The sequence below is a fragment of the Elaeis guineensis genome, chromosome 4, assembly GCF_000442705.2.
Source record: "Elaeis guineensis isolate ETL-2024a chromosome 4, EG11, whole genome shotgun sequence".
NCBI classification, from domain to species: domain Eukaryota; kingdom Viridiplantae; phylum Streptophyta; class Magnoliopsida; order Arecales; family Arecaceae; genus Elaeis; species Elaeis guineensis.
Window position 1 is genome coordinate 2780288 of NC_025996.2, and position 16548 is coordinate 2796835.

At 52.1% G+C, this 16548-nt stretch overlaps 1 protein-coding gene across 2 annotated transcripts in view; it reads left to right on the plus strand.

Annotated features, from left to right (window-relative positions):
* Positions 1–16548, plus strand: part of LOC105033610 (vacuolar protein sorting-associated protein 2 homolog 3) — a 55434-nt gene that overhangs the window by 7444 nt on the left and 31442 nt on the right. The gene's annotated exons all lie outside the window — the stretch shown is intronic.

A 16548-nucleotide genomic window follows, 5' to 3' on the forward strand; every position in this document is an offset into this window, starting at 1 on the left:
GGCTTGTGGGGACCTCCCTTAATAGTCCCACATCGGGCAACTCTGGTGTGTGCATGTGCTTAAGAGGGATACGAGCACACTTCCCTCACGAGGCGCCTTTTGCGGGCGTTGACCCCAATGCAAGGGACAAAACCGTGAGGCCGTTTGCGTAACGCCGGGGGGACAACCCCGGTGGGGACCACTGGGCACGCTCCCGGTCCGACCCAGCCAAAGCGGGCAATACTTCGTGGGGCGAGCGTGCGGTCTCGACGACCTGCTTGACACGTGCGCACAACAGTGGCGCGCAGGTAGGGAACAGCATGACAAAGACAAGAGCTCAACGATCGAGAGTCACTGGGTCGGCAAGGCGCTCTTCCCGCCGGGAAGAGCCTCCCACCACCACCGGCGGCGGAGCCTAGCTCTCCGCGCCCTGCAGTGACCACGGAGGCCCAGATTGCGGCCATCGTACGGCAGATGACCGTACTGACCGACGCAGTCAAAAGCCTCCAGCAACAACCGGCGGCCCGACCTATGCCTTCCAGGAGCAGCCGCCGACGGCCGCGCCGACCCCTGTCGCCTCCATGCGAGCGCTCCCAACAGCGCTCCCACGGGAGGAGGAGGGGCGACCACGGCGCGACGACCGACGGTCCCAGCGGCCCTCTCCTTCCCCGTTGGAACGGGCGAGGAAGGAAAAGCGGCCGCGCACACCGTCGGCCTCTCTTCAGAATCCTCCGGAGGCTCCACCCTGGGGTCTCCCAGCATCGACGAGCGGACGACTACGAGCGACGGTTCGAGGAGATCGACCGCCGACTCGCCCAACTGCAGATGGACGGCCAGAAGTCTTCGAACGACGTCGACTTCCAGACCGCCCAGCCTCTCTCTCGACTGGTCCTCGATGAGCCGATTCCCAGTCGGTTCAAAATGCCGAACGTGGAGCCATACGACGGCTCCACCGACCCAGTCGACCACCTCGAGAGCTATAAAGCTCTCATGACGATTCAAGGGGCAACCGACGCTCTTTTTTGCATCGGCTTCCCCGCCACACTTCGCAAGGCTGCCAGGGCTTGGTACTCCGGTCTTCGATCGGGCAGTATCCATTCCTTCGCGCAGCTCGAGCACTCGTTCGTGGCCCATTTCAGCACCAGCCGAAAGCCGCCGCGAACGTCGGATAGCCTTTTCTCCCTCAAGCAGGGGGAAAACGAGACGCTCCGACACTTCGTGGCGCGATTCAACGCGGCCACGCTCGAGGTCCGGGACCTCAACGAAGACATGGCGGTTTCAGCCATGAAGCGGGGCCTGAGGGTCGTCCCGATTTACTTATTCTCTGGACAAGACCCTCCCCGAACATACGCCGAGCTACTGGAGCGCGCATACAAGTATAATGCGCCGGGACGAAGGAGCGTCCCGACCGACGCTTGGTCGAGCCCAGGGGTCCGAAGGAGAAGCGAAGGAAAGGTCGGGAGCCCGCCGAACCAAGCAGCCCCCCGATCGATAGTCGGCTTTCTCCACCACCGACAGATCCAAAAATCACCTCGCCGACGACCCGAGGCCGGTGCGTCCAGGTATGACTCCTACACTCCTCTCTCCGCTCCCCGCGCGCAGATCCTGATGGAGATCGAAGGGGAAGAATACCTGCGACGGCCTCCGCCTCTGAAGGCAAAGGGCCTCGACCATCGGAAGTACTGCCGGTTCCATCGGAGCCACGGCCACGACACCGAGCGATGCATCCAGTTGAAGGATGAGATCGAAAATTCTCATCCGCCGGGGGTATCTCGGCAAATTTCGAAAGGGTCCGCCGACCCGACGAGCTGCGATCGACGCCCCCACCGACTGAAGAGGCGCCGACTAACCAGCCGACGGCTGGAGTCATCAACATGATCTCCAAGCGGCTGGGATCGGGGATGTCTACAGGGGGGGAGCCGACGAAAAAGCCGCGCCCGGACGACGTGATTACCTTCTCAGAAGACGACGTTCGGCGGCATCCAGACTCCCCACGACGACGCTGTTGTTGTGTCGGCGACAATAGCCAATTATGATGTAAAACGAATTTTTGTTGATAATGGAAGTTCGACAAATGTTTTGTTTTACTCGACCTTCTCCCGAATGCGACTACCGACTGATCGACTTAGTAGGGTCTCCACGCCTTGATCGGCTTTGCCGGAGACACCGTCACGACAGAAGGAGAAATCACCTGCCCGTGACGGTCGGTACCGAACCACGGCAAAGCACAGTCTCTCTCATTTTTGCGGTCGTCCAAGTTCCTTCGGCCTACAACGCCATACTCGGACGACCCGGACTGAACGCCTCAGGGCGATCGTCTCGACGTACCATCTCCTTGTTCGATTTCCGACCAAAAATGGAGTCGGAGAGATGCGCGGAGATCAACAGCTCGCTCGACGATGCTTCCAAATCTCGCCCAAGCGACGAGACAAAGGATCCCCTGACAATCGACAAACTGGATCAACGGGAGGAGGAAGAGCGGGGTTCGCCGGCCGAGCAGCTCGAGGCGATCCCGGTAGGAGAAATCCCGACAGAAAAGTTTGGGTCGGATCTCAATTGCCCGACACCGAACGCCACCGACTGGCGGAGTTGCTGACGGCCAATGCCGACATATTCGCATGGTCGGCAGCAGATATGTCGGGCATCCCTCCAGAAACAATTACTCACCGACTCAACATCGACCCGACAATGAAGCCGGTGAGGCAGAAGAAAAGGTCCTTCGCCCAGAAAGGCAGAAGGCCATTGACGAAGAAGTGGACAAGCTGCTCGAAGCAGGCTTCATTCGGGAATCACGTATCCCGATTGGCTCGCCAATATCGTCATGGTCAAGAAAGCCAACGGGAAGTGGAGGATCTGCATCGACTATACCGACCTCAACCGAGCATGCCCGAAGGATAGCTTTCCACTCCCGAAGATCGACCAGCTGGTGGATGCGACGTCCGGATTTCGACTGCTCAGCTTCATGGACGCCTTCGCCGGGTACAATCAGATCCGGATGGCGCCTGAAGACGAGGAGCACACCGCGTTCGTGACCCCAAGGGCCTCTACTGTTATCGGGTGATGCCCTTTGGATTGAAGAATGCCGGCGCCACCTACCAGCGACTCGTCAATAAGGTCTTCAAAGACCAGATCGGGCGTAACATGGAGGTGTACGTGGATGACATGCTGGTGAAGAGCACGCAGATCCCGGACCATGTTCAGGATCTCGAGGAGACCTTCCGCACCCTTCGACGACACCGAATGAAGCTCAACCCGACCAAATGCGCCTTCGGGGTGACCTCGGGGAAGTTCCTCGGATTCTTCGTTTCTCAGAGAGGGATCGAGGCCAACCCTGAGAAGATAAAGGCGATCCTCGACATGCGTCATCCGAACACCAAGAAGGAGGTCCAACAACTGAACGGAAGAATCGTCGCTCTTAGCCGATTCATTTCCCGATCAGCTGAAAGGTGCCTCCCGTTCTTCAAGACCCTGCGCCAGGCGAACGGTTTCTCTTGGTCGGAATGAATGCGAACAGGCCTTTGAAGACCTGAAAAGGTACCTGGCTTCCCCGTCGCTGCTCGTAAAGCCGCAGGTCGGGGAGACCTTGTATCTCTACTTGGCCACGTCTTCTGAGGCGATCAGTTCGGTGCTCGTTCGGGAAAATGAGTGCCGAACCCATCAGCCCATCTACTACACCAGCAAAGTGCTCCACGACGCCGAAGCCAGATACTCGGAAACGAAAAAGATGGTTTTCGCCCTGACCATCTCCCGCGCAGCGGCTCCGACCATACTTCCAGGCCCACGCCATCGTGGTACTCACCAACCAGCCCCTGAGGGCCGTACTGCGCCGACCCGACACATCCGGACGACTCGCTAAGTGGGCGATGAAGCTTAGCGAGTTCGACATTCAGTACCGACCGAGGCCTGCCTTGAAGGCTCAGGTCTTGGCCGACTTCATCGCTGAATGCCCGACGACCGACGAAGGTCGGGAGCTGAAGGCCCGGGACGAGATTCGGTCTCTGAGCCAGACCGATCTCCACCTGGGTACTTCACATCGACGGAGCCTCCAACGCTCAGGGAAGCGGGGCCGGGCTCCCTGCTCACGAACTCGGATGGGGTAGTCACCGAATACGCCCTCCGGTTCGACTTCAAGGCCTCCAACAATCAAGCCGAATACGAGGCACTCCTCGCGGGCTTGAGGATGGCGAAGGAACTGGGCGTCGACAGCCTCCGGGCATTCTCCGACTCTCAGCTGATCGTGGGGCAGGTCAAGGGCGACTTCGAGGCGTGAGATCCGACCATGATCAAGTATCTTCAGAAGGTAAAGGATCTCGTGGCCCGCTCGAGCATTTCGAGATCTCCCACATCCCCAGGACGGAGAACGCCCGTGCCGATGCTCTCTCCAGATTGGCAACGTCGGCCTATGATTCTTTGGGTCAGACGTTTGTCGAAAACCTCCAACAGCCGAGCATCGATCGGGTCGAAGAAGTACAGCAGCTAACGTCTGAACCAAGTTGGATGGACCCGATCGTCCGGTACCTGTCCGACGGGACCGTCCCGAAGATCCCGCGGAGGCCAAGCGACTCCGATGGTCGGCGTCGCAATATGTGATCATGGACGGCCGACTCTACAAGAGGTCGTTCTCCCTCCTCTGCTCAGGTGTTTGGGACCGACCGACGCTGACTACGCCCTCCGAGAGGTTCACGAAGGAATTTGTGGGAATCACTTGAGGGGCAAGTCCTTAGCCTTCAAGGTCTTACGACAGGGCTACTACTGGCCGACCATGAGGAAGGATGCGGCAGAGTTGGTCCGAAGGTGCGAGCCATGCCAGAAGTATGCCAATATTCAGCACCAACCGGCCAGCAAATCACTCCCATTGTCGCTCCATGGCCTTCGCTCAGTGGGGAGTCGATATTCTCGGCCCCTTCCCACCGGCGTCGGGCCAGAGGAAGTTCATCGTTGTCGCCATCGACTACTTCACGAAGTGGGTCGAGGCCGAGCCCTTGGCGCAGATCACCGAGCGGAAGATGGAGGACTTCATTCAAAAGTCCATCATCTTCAGGTTCGGATTGCCGCACACCATCATCACCGACAACGGACGGCAATTCGACAACCAAGACTTCAGGGACTTCTGCGCCAGGTTCCACATCCGTCATCGACTAACTTCAGTCGGGCACCCACAGTCCAATGGCGAGGTTGAGGTGACGAACCGAACCCTGCTCCATGGACTCAAGACCCGACTGAACGAAGCCAAAGGTCTCTGGGTCGACGAGCTGGGCTCCGTCCTGTGGGCTTACCGAACGACCCCCCGCGTCCCAACCGGAGAGTCGCCGTTCAGTTTGGCCTACGGGACAGAAGCCATGATCCCGCTCGAGATTGGCCTGCCGTCTTCAAGGGTCGAGCAGTACCACGAGCCGGACAACTCCGAAAGCCGGAGGGCCGACCTAGACCTTCTCCCCGAACTGAGAAATGAGGCTCAAATCCGAATGGCCTCATACCGACAGAGGGTCGCCCGGTACTACAACGCCAAGGTCAGACCAAAGCTCTTTCAGGCCTGGCGACCTAGTCTTGAGGAAGGCGGAGGTGTCGAAGCCCTTGGACCAGGGGAAGTTGGCTCCCAACTGGGAAGGACCCTACAAGGTTGCTGACACCTTCGGGCCGAGAGCCTATCGGCTGGAAACCCTTGAGGGAAAACCATTCCCCGAACTTGGAACGCCGACAACTTGAAGCTGTATTACCCGTGAATTCTGTAATTCAATCGTCGGAATACAAGTTCAGTTTGAAAAATCGGAGTTCTAACTCTTCGACTACTGATCGGCGCTCAGCCCCGACGCATCGACGCGGACTTGGCACCGACGACACATCGGCCCCTTACACGGACCGATGCGTCCACGACGACGGGAGTTCATACTCCTTCTACGGTCGAATTTTCGGGCAGAATCCATCGGCCGACTGGCCGATCGGGCCCCGACCGAAGAAAGGCTGAAAGCCCACGCGGCTATTGCCGCGACTTCCGACCAGGCTACGGCCGGTCGAGGGATATTCGGCTTACCACCGTCTATCACATGATGCGACCTTAGTCGCACCCACTACTTGCCGACCGACTTACGACCGGCTGAACGACACTCGGCTCGCCACCGTCTGTCAAAGGACATGAAACCCGACGCAAGAGCATGGGGACCCGACTTACTATCGTGCCCCCGACACTGCACCGGACGATGATTGACTAAGGCATCTACGGAGGTCCGGCTGCCGAACCTTTACCAGGTTCGGTCGGCTCCCGACTTAGCAGATGCGCCCGAACGGCGACTACAATTATTGGAAGCCGACCTAAAGTCGGGACACAAGCTACTTCGGAGCTGTGCAAGCCGGTTAAGTCCTACCGACTTACCCGAGTTGGCGACTTCTCTAAGTTGGTGACTAGGGTTCGACATTATAGCGATAAGAAACATTTCAAACAAAAGACACAAGAAAAGACAGTTTCATTCATTGATCAAAGAAAATTACAAAGTCGGGCCGAAGCCCGAGTACATGTATTTTCAAGAAGAGACAAAAGGAAGACGGTCGGCTGGACCGATCATTCGTCCTGGTTAATCTCTTCGACCGACGGAGGATCGGGAAGGATCGGCGTCTCGACCGTGAGCGGCGCTGGGTCAACGGCAGAAGGATGTCCTTCAGTCGGCAAGGGACCTTCGGTCGGCTCCTGCTCGGGACGGCTTCCTCCGCTGGGATGACGCCTCCCGACAGATGGTCGGCGTCCTCTTCGGTTCCCTCCTCTTCGGCGAGTAGCGGGACGACTCGGCTGACGTCCACCTTCGGGTACAAGGCATGGACGACATCCCGACCGTCCTCGAACCCGACCCGGTAGGAGGCGAAGCCCGACTCGAGCATCTCCTCTTTGTACCGGTCGGAGGCCCGGAAGTCCTCAACCGCACGATCGGCCGACTCCCTCGCCGACCGTGCCTCGTCCTCAGTGTGGGCCAGCTCCTCCCTCGCCAATTCCGCCTCGGCCCTAGCAATTTCGGCGTCGATCTGGGCGATGGACAAATCCTCTTCGGCTTCCGCGAGCTTCCCCAGGCTGGCCCGAAGTTGCTCACGTTCCCCTTGGAGTTCGGAGGTGGCACCGTCCCGTTCGCGTCGAAGACGACGCACGACCCGACCTTTGTGCTTGGCCTCCTTCTTGGCCGACTTCAGTTCGGCCATAAGCCGGGAGACCTCGTCCGTCAACCTGGCCTCCCGGTCGACCGACTCCTGCAGTTGGTCGACCAGCCTCGCTCTTTCGGCCTCGGCCGCCGCCGACCTTTCCTTGAAGGCTGCCCGAACGTCGCCGAACCTTCGGTATCCGGCCTCCAACTCGGACATGGTGAAGATCAGCTGCCGACGGAAAAAAGCTTTGTCAGAATTATGTGGCAAGCAAAAATTTTTCTAAGGAAAAAGGTGACGCGAAGCTTACCTCCACCATTGACAGGTAGAACCGCGACAGCATCTCGGTCACCTGCCGAGACCGCAACAACTGAACATCGGTAGGGAGGAGGATCCCCTGGCACAACCTCCTCGCAAGGTTGTGGTCGGCCAAGGCCGACGCACCCTCAGGGTAGTATGCGCTGGGGGGCATTGATCTCTCCTCCTCCGAGGGCTCCATCGGGGCTTTCCCCCGATCAGCTGCCCCGACCGACGGGGCTGGCAGCGATGGGATGCTGGAGTTCGACCCGGCGCCCCCCGTTGCGCCAGCGGACGCCTCCGGACGATGTTCGGCTTCCCGAACGACATCCGGCTCCACCCGCGGCGGCGAAACCGCCGACACTCCTTCGGCCACTTCCTCGGTCGGCCTCTCCTCGACTCGGACAGTCGGAGCCGCGAGGGCTATGATCGGCTCCGACCCCTCGGTCGCCGACGCTTCCACGGTCGGCGGGACTGGGGCTGGTCTCTTGGAAGGGCGCGAAGGGCCAGCCCCCGACGCTGGCCTCTTCCTCGCGGCGGCAAACTGACGAATCTCGGCATCGGTCGGCCTCATCCTCGGCGGTGTCCCTACAAAACCTACCAATGTCAAAGGCCGGACCAGAACTACCCTAAAGCCGAACAAAAAGAAAAGCTGGGGGATCGGGCGATACCTATTCGGGGGACCAGACTCAGGCCGGCATCATAGAGAGCTTGCTCGGTAACAAGCTCCCTCTGCTTCGGGACCGACATGTCTTTGAGTCGGTGGAAGTCCTCCCGGTCGTCCACGTCGATCCGACTGTTGTCGTTGGCCTCAGTTCGGGGTACACCCCAGCGAGAAGGAAAGCCCCAAGAGGAGGAAGAGGAAACAAAGAAAAACTGGTTCTTCCATCCATGAATGGACGATGGAAGACCGGTTATGAAGGCAAGACCCTTCCGGGGGTTGAAGAGCCACCACCCTCGGGCTTTAGGGTGGGGTCGGAGCACAAAGAAGGCCCGGAAGAGGGAAACGCGGGGGTCGATCGGCAAGAGCTGACACAACAGCGCGAAAGAAATGATTAGCCGGACAGAGTTCGGCGCCAGTTGCGCCGGACAGAGTCCGTAGTAATCAAGCAGATTCCGGACGAACTCCGGAATCGGGAGCCGAAGACCCGCGCGAAGGTCTTCGACATACAGCGCCAGGTCGCCAGGCGGAGGGTTGTTGACCCGACCGCCGGCCCCTGGAGCAGAGAGCCGAAACTGCTCCGGGATGCGATAGTGCTCTCGAAGCTGATCGACGTTCGGCCCCGAAAGCGAGGAGGCCTCATCTTCCGGAGCCGATCGGGTGTCGTCGGTCGGGTTCCCCGACCGAGCTCCCTGAGTCGGTTTCCTGGTCATTATGCAGGGACCGAAAGAGGAGAAAGAGAAGAAAGGAAGGAAGAAGGGGAAGGAGGACCACGAACCCGATGGACCCTCCGGAAGTAGAGAAGAGCTCTGCCCGCGACGACCGAGAAATCGCCCGGACAGAGTTTCCCCCAGCAAATGGCAAATGCGGGTCAGGGTCCGGGAGGTCCTATATATATAGGGCCGACCGACGGTCGAGATGCTCCCGCGCCGACCAAAGACCTCCAGATGCGCGACGCGTGGCGCCCGCCGGTTGGCTGAGGATTCGGCGCGCTTCGTCCCGGGACGCCTGCACCGCCCTCATTAAATGCCGGAGCGGACGCCGGCCAACCACCATGACACGCGGCGCGCGGGGGTTGGCTCCGCAGTCGGCCGCCCGCGCCGGTCCGCGTTTCCGATGGGACGCCTCACCCGCGATCGGCGCCGAATATCCGATCGACTGACGCCGTATCGTCCGGCACCCGATCTTCTGACGCCGACGTGACGACTGACGACGACAAGACGCGGCGTCTGACACCGGACGCCGGCGCGACTTCTGGCATCGACTAGACGTTCGGATCCTTGGGATTCGTGAGGTGTCTGACAACGGATCAGCCGGCGGTACGGTCGGATCTGCATATGCGACAAATCCACTCCCAGTCGTCCGGTCTTGCTACCCGAATGAAGGCATCGGCCAGCTCTCCACCCGACTTAGGAGTGGAGGGGGGCAACTGTTGGGGGATACCCACCGACCGACCGACTATCGGAGGGCCCGACCGGCTGGCCGCCCGACCGACCGACCGACTATCGGAGGGCCCGACCGGCTGGCGGACCGACCGACCGACCGACTATCGAAGGGCCCGACCGGCTGACAGCCCGACCGACTAACCAACGGCCCGACGGACGACTCTGACTGGCCGATCGTAAGTCGGGCGACAGGCCGACGGACGCCATCAGCGGCTAACTGCGGCCATTCCACGGTCCATTCCCGACCGACTAAACCCAGAGGCCCGGTAGCCGACCCACATGAAGCTCGCCGACCGACGGAGGAGTCCGACGCCACTCTGCTGGCCGCCGACCTTGGGTCGGCCGACTCCACCAACCACCGTACGGCCGCCAGACGTTGTCAGCTCTGACACGGACATGCGGCACAGTTACCTAGGGGCATTGTCCCGCCGAGAGCCGGGTCAACCCTGGTGATTAGACGGCTACACGGCGACATGACATTTTCACGGCGGCTCTGACAGTCTACAGTGAGTTGACAGTTCCTCACTTGTCCGCGCCATTAATGACGGCGCCATACCGTGCTCCACTATATATACCGGGGAAGGCAACAGTGCAAAGGATCGATCCGCCCGTCTCTCCCGCATACGCAGGCTCGCTCCTCTCTCTTCCTCTCTCTTTCTCAGAGCTCTCTGTCTGCATTTCACTGTTGCCCAGTCACCTCTCTGACTTGACCGTCGGAGGGTCCCCGCCGGAGCCGCCTCCGGTCAGTGCGGACTTCCTTTTGCAGGTGCACGCTTCCCGACGATCGGACGACGAGGCGATTGGCCGCAACAGACCTATTTCTGAAAAATTGTTGGAGGGGGATGTCAGAAAGGTTTATATTGCCCTCCTCGTTCGAAACTTGTGCATTCCTTTATTAGGACTTCTACATGCCCTTCTTGTAAATTTTGATATTGAACTTGTTAAATTGGCTAACTACCAGAGACTGCAAAATATGTTCAAGGGCGATATGATCATATATATCTTGGAGTTCATCATAGTATTTTGTTCACAAAAAAAGTATTCATCCAATATCATATATGTCAGAACTTAAAATCAATATAAAATCTGCAAAAAAAGTCTTTTTTTTTTTTAAAAAAAATTGTTACTGGATCCACAAACTGAAAATTTGGGTGTCATTTTCTTATTAAAAATCTTCTTCTGAAAGGAATTGTGAGCATTACAAGTCAGTAATCCCTTCCAGTGTTGGAAAGCATTGGGGCTCCTAAAGCTTAAGATGAAAACTTCAGTACATCTCTTTCCTCAACCCTTGTGTTGGGGAGAGATTCTGACATTATATCTTCACATATTTTTTTTTTGGTGGCACATCTTCACATTTTTAGATAAGTGATGCTGCCACTCTATGAATGCAAAAGAGTTTGGACGTTTCAATATGAGTCTCATCTGCTAAAATATAACATTTTATTCCAAAATGTAAAAATATATGTGAGAATCCATAAGAGTCTTATGTTTTGAAGATATCTCTTAGTAAGGCGATGTCGTTTGTGGCCTTTTTTCTTCCTCTCTTTTTTTTTTTTTTCCCCCTTCTCTTTCTCCTAGCAGGTTTCTGTGCAAAATTCCCCAGGAAATTGAGGTAGCCAAGCAAAATATTCAAAGTCAATCATGATCTTTGGAACCTTCAATTATGAAAACAGCCGATCAATCACTTTGATGGCTGAGGAGTTCACTTTGGAAGGACGGCTCATGGACAAGGACCGAAGGTAAAGGAAGGAAACAAACATAACTAAAGACTTTGATGGCAATTGATTTATCTCTTTGTACACTGAAAGACTCGGATCACCTAACTAAAGCATCTGTACTCCCTTATGTTTTAAGTCAAAGGTCCAAAAGATGATGCATCACGGTTGACAACAGGAGCTCCAGAACTCTTTCTTCCAAGGATGAATTCAGATAGAAAGCTCTATTACTTTGCAGCCAAAGGCAGAGGGCCCCGACTATGACATGGTACCAAACTAAAATTACATTTCAAGAGGAATTGAAGCTGAAGTCCAAATCCACCACTAGGGGGAGAAAAGAGAAGAAAACAAAGGAAACAAACATAACATTATATTACATTTTAAGCTTAGTAATTGAGTATTAATTATTGTTATTATTATTATTCTTATTTGGGATTCAAAATGTGGTCCTCCTCCATTTCATTAAGAATATGAAAAAGGTTATATAGGGGATTAATCAAGTTTTATTGAGCAAGATCTGTGGTCTTGAATTATAGCTAATCAAGCCACTTTGAATTGTGCTCAACTGTGGTCTCAAACTGTGCATTAGTTAAAACGTGAAAATATCAAGAGACTTGTTGGAATGGACCTGCTGAAGCCTAGCATAAATACTTGACGCGGAGGCGGGGCGTAGTTGGTCCAAGACTCGTAGGTCGGTCCGGTACACAATGTTGCCCCATTTCTTAAGATAGAAAAACACAGTTGATATTTAGTAACTCAAAACAACGTCACCAAAAGAGTCACAAAATCAAGCAATGTGGTTTTTTTTTAAAATACTATTTTTTTTATATTTATTTTCAAATTTATCTTCCTTCCAATCTTATTTCACAATATACAGCGGCTACCATGCTGTAAAATTACATTTTGAACCTGAGATTTCAAAATGATGTGGCACGTCAATTAGAAATTGTATGTTCAAGATACAATCTCTTAAAATTACAGGTTGAACATGTAATTCTAGTTTTGAATTCAAATTTGAGCTGAAATCGCATCTGGAACATGTGATTTCATTCTTTTTTTTTTCTCTCCTCTGTATGGTGAGACGGAAGACTTGCCGAAGGAATAGGCAGAGGACACATGGATACGGGGTGGGGAGGGAACTGTCAGAGGTATGAGATGCGAGCACCAGAACTCGAGGAGGGTGGGGGGGGGGGGGGGTGGCGGGATAACATAGAGCTACTGAGGGTGCGGGGTGCGGGCTTGGCCAGGGTTGGGGGTAGGGGCACCGGGTGGGAGGTATTGCGTGGAGCCATGAGGGGCATGGGGTGCGGTGCGGGGGAGCCACGAAGGAGCAATGGGCAGGGGCCGTGGGGGGCCGCGAGGGAGCAATAGGTGGGGGAGCTGCATGGGGGTGTGAGGTGCGGGTGATGGAGCCGTGGGGAGGTGTTTGGAACTGCGGAGGAGCATCAGGGGGCGCAAAAAATGGGGTCGTGAATTTTGTCTGTGTTAAAAATGGGTATTTTTTTTTCGATTTCATGTCTTCTTTAATGAACTAAACATATAGCTTGGGCCGTGAAACCGCCGTCCATGCCGTTGCCATGGACCTCCCCTCCTCGCCAGTGACGTAGCTAGGGTTTTCATCTTGAAAGTTCAATATATAAATTAAAATAAATAAATAAATAAAAATAAATTTAATAATATTATATTAATTGAAAGTGAGAGAGAAAGAAAAGAGAAAAAAAGTGAAAAAAAAAGTTAGAGAAAAAATTCAAACCTGAGACATGGGGATGGAGAGTGGGGGTTCAAATCACTAAGCTAGCTAAGATTTTGTTCAAAAAACTATATATATATATAAAATTTTTTATATAATATTTACATACCCTTAAAGATATTGCACCAAAGCTTGGGGTTCAAATTAAATCCCCAATACAAAAAGTAGATCCACCCTTGCTTCTTGCCACCTCCCTCCCCGCTTGCGATGCCATCTCCCTCCCCGCTTGCGATGCCATCCCTTTGCGATGTATAGGCCACCGCCATAGACCTCCTCCCCTCGCCGCCTCCCTCTCCTCTCGCGATGTCCAGGCCGCCACCATCTACACCACATCAACGTCTAAGCCGTCGCTGTCTATGCTGCACCCCTTACGACCCTCCGTCCGTTGCTCCTCCACAACCCCCTCATGCCTCCCCACAGCTCCCCCATGCTGCACTCCACACCCCCCACAGCTCCACGCAATACTCCCACCCAGTGCCCTTGGTCTCGCTGAAGCCCGCACCCCGTGCCTCCCACGGCTTCACATGAACCCCCCTCTACCCTCCTCGGGCCTCCATGCTCGCACCCCATGCTCCTTGCGATCCCTCCCCACCCCCCATCCCCGCACTCGCATCACCTTCACTCATACTCCGAGCAAATCTTCCACTTTCACCTCCTGGTACAAAGAAGAAAAAAATAAAATTATATATTTAAAATATAATTTAAATTTAAATTTAAATTTAAAATTATATATTTAATTTATGATTTTAAAAAATTATATTTTGAATATATAATTTTCAATCACGTTTTTTGAAATTACATATTTAAAATACGATTTTGTAATGTGGCAGCTCATTCTTATCATACTTTCGGCTGTAAGGTTGAAAGGTGGATAAATTTGAAAATAAATATTAAAAAATAATATTTTTTAAAAAAAAATCTAAAATAATTCGAGTAACTTTGTTGAGTGATTTTTTCCCAGTCATCATGGCATTGCTCCGGAAAAAGTAACCAAGTTAGCATCTGTCATGTCCAGAGCCAGGATTTGTTACTTGTCCTGGACTAGGAGTACTTGTTCCTCAAATGGCTATGATTACCGGTAACTTTAGCACCGGGGGCAAGGCTTGGGTCTCTGGGAAAGGTAATTCTAAACTCGGCAATTATATGTATATTTGGGTCCAATTTCATGGCCGAGTACATCTGGTTGGTGAGTTGGAGAAGGACAGGAGTTGGGAAGTCGGCTATGATGCACGTGTTGATGACTTGATGTTTCTGAGATTTGGTCCTACGGAGCCTCGCTTACAAATTTAGTTTTCCAATCTACCTCGCAGTAAATGGGGTCCCGCGGGTGACATATGACCGTGTGTCATCGTGCGATATTGAAGCAATTTTTTAGTTTATATTTTTTTGATATTTTGTAAACTTTCTGTTCTCGTGGTAAACGTACAAGTCTGGTGGGCGAAATTTGAAATTTTGACCTCTCTCCGTTCTTGTTCCAGGAAAAAATTCTATTTTTTATTAACGTTGATGGGTAGAACTTTTTTTTAGAAAAAAAAGAAAAAGAGAGGAGAGAGAGAGATGGGTAGAACATTTGGGAGGGTTTTAAAGACACCGATGGGAGCTTTAAAAAAAAACTGTGGGGGCACCGTACTGCAAAGGCCGGGTCTCTTTAAATAAAATGCCATGCATGCTCGAGGGAGGAAGAAAGTCTCGACATTGGAGATACGTTTGCTAGGCTACATACACCGAATTTTCCCCCCCCAGTTTCGACTGACAATGAGCGATTTTAACCGTTACAGGCTGACAGCTTTACCGGCGCATTAAATGAATAAAACAACGGCTAATGAGTTGACATTGATACATGTAACGGACCAATAAAATTACCAATATATCTAAAAAAAAATTTTGGCCGCATGCACAAAATTTAATTCACAAAAATGAGTGAGTAATGTCTATCCAAAATGATTGATCTTTCCCTGCAACGTCAATCGAGGGAACATACCTCCTATAATTCTCAAAGCACTCCAAATGCCCTTTTTTTTATCTATCTACTTAAATTTTATAATGACTATTATATGGTCCAACAATATATATTATAAAAATAATAAATTATTTTTTGACACGAAAGATACAATCTGAATCCATCTTGTCTATACCTTATATCTAGAGTACAAAAGGTGAAGGAATGGATCTCCATTCATCTATGCACCTATGTGCTCGGTAGTCTACGGGTGAAATAAGATGCCAAGACAAATGAATTGGATAATCAAAGACCAGCTACCCTCATAAATTGCTCTTAAAATATGCTATGAGGTATTTGCTAGAATGGTATCATTGCTTGTTACTTGAGTAAGATTAAGAGTTTAATTTCAGTTGGAGACAATTTTGAAGAAATAATAAAAGTATAGAATAAAAGGTAATAGTCAACCCCTTATAATCCCATAGGCATTTATAGCAAATTTGACGGTATCAATTAGAGATGATAATGGATAAGATGCCCGTCAAATTTGTTCTACTCGTATCTATACCATTTAAAATCTCCATACTTGAATCCCTCTTAAATCCGATTACAAATATAACTAAAAATCTCAAACCCATCCTATTTAAAATTATTATACCCATCGGATAGCCGAACCCACCTAATCATGCTTTATTAGGATTAGGTTATTTGGGTACCTGAACCCCTTTGACTAAGATATCATGAAACTCCATAAATTTAAAATTTTGCAGCCAAAGAAGAATCCTTTTGATAAAAATCCCGAAGCCCCACAAAAAAATATCATGCTTGCACCAAGATTTAGCTCTCACTAACTCACTCTGCCACAACTCACGCAAAATCCCAAATGCTTGAGAAAAACCCCCAGTCAAAATGTAAGAAACCTCTCCAATCTCTCTTAAGTGCTCTTCTTCCTCATAGATCTCCAAAAAAAATAAAATGAAAAAAAAAATAAAAAAATAAAACATAAATAAATAATCAATCTATGTGGGAAAAGATTTTACTTTTTTTTTTTTTTTTTCATTTTTTCTTTGATTTTATGAATTTTTTTTATATTTTTCCTGGTATTTCCCCTATTTCTTCCATTCTTTTTGGATCAGGTGGGACGCTCGGAGCAACAGCTGAATTGAGAAGCATAGACGATGGCTAGGGTCTTATGTTGGTATTTATATATAACCGGATTGAGACAGCAGATACCCAAGGGAGAAATCCCAAACTCATTCAGATTATAATTTTATATCTCAAAACTGTCCTAAACCCTATAGGATATTGTTAAACAAGCCCTCTTAAGATTTTGAATGGATTGGATATTCAAAAAAATCTGCGCAACCACCACCCTCAGTACCGATCCACCTATAGGTAGTGGATTCTTCGGAATTGGCTCAGACCTTGATGATTTTCTTCCTTTTTTTTTGGGGGGGGTGGGGGGGGGGCGGGGGTGGTGGCGGTGTGAAGAGACCAGCCTGATTGATAATACAAAAACAAGGAGAACCATAAGGCCCAGCGAGCAATCACCAGATTCAACCTGAGAGATAAAATAAGAGAGGATAGCTGGCACACCGGAAGAGCAGCTGCATCAAAGACGAGGAATTCTTGCAATTCGA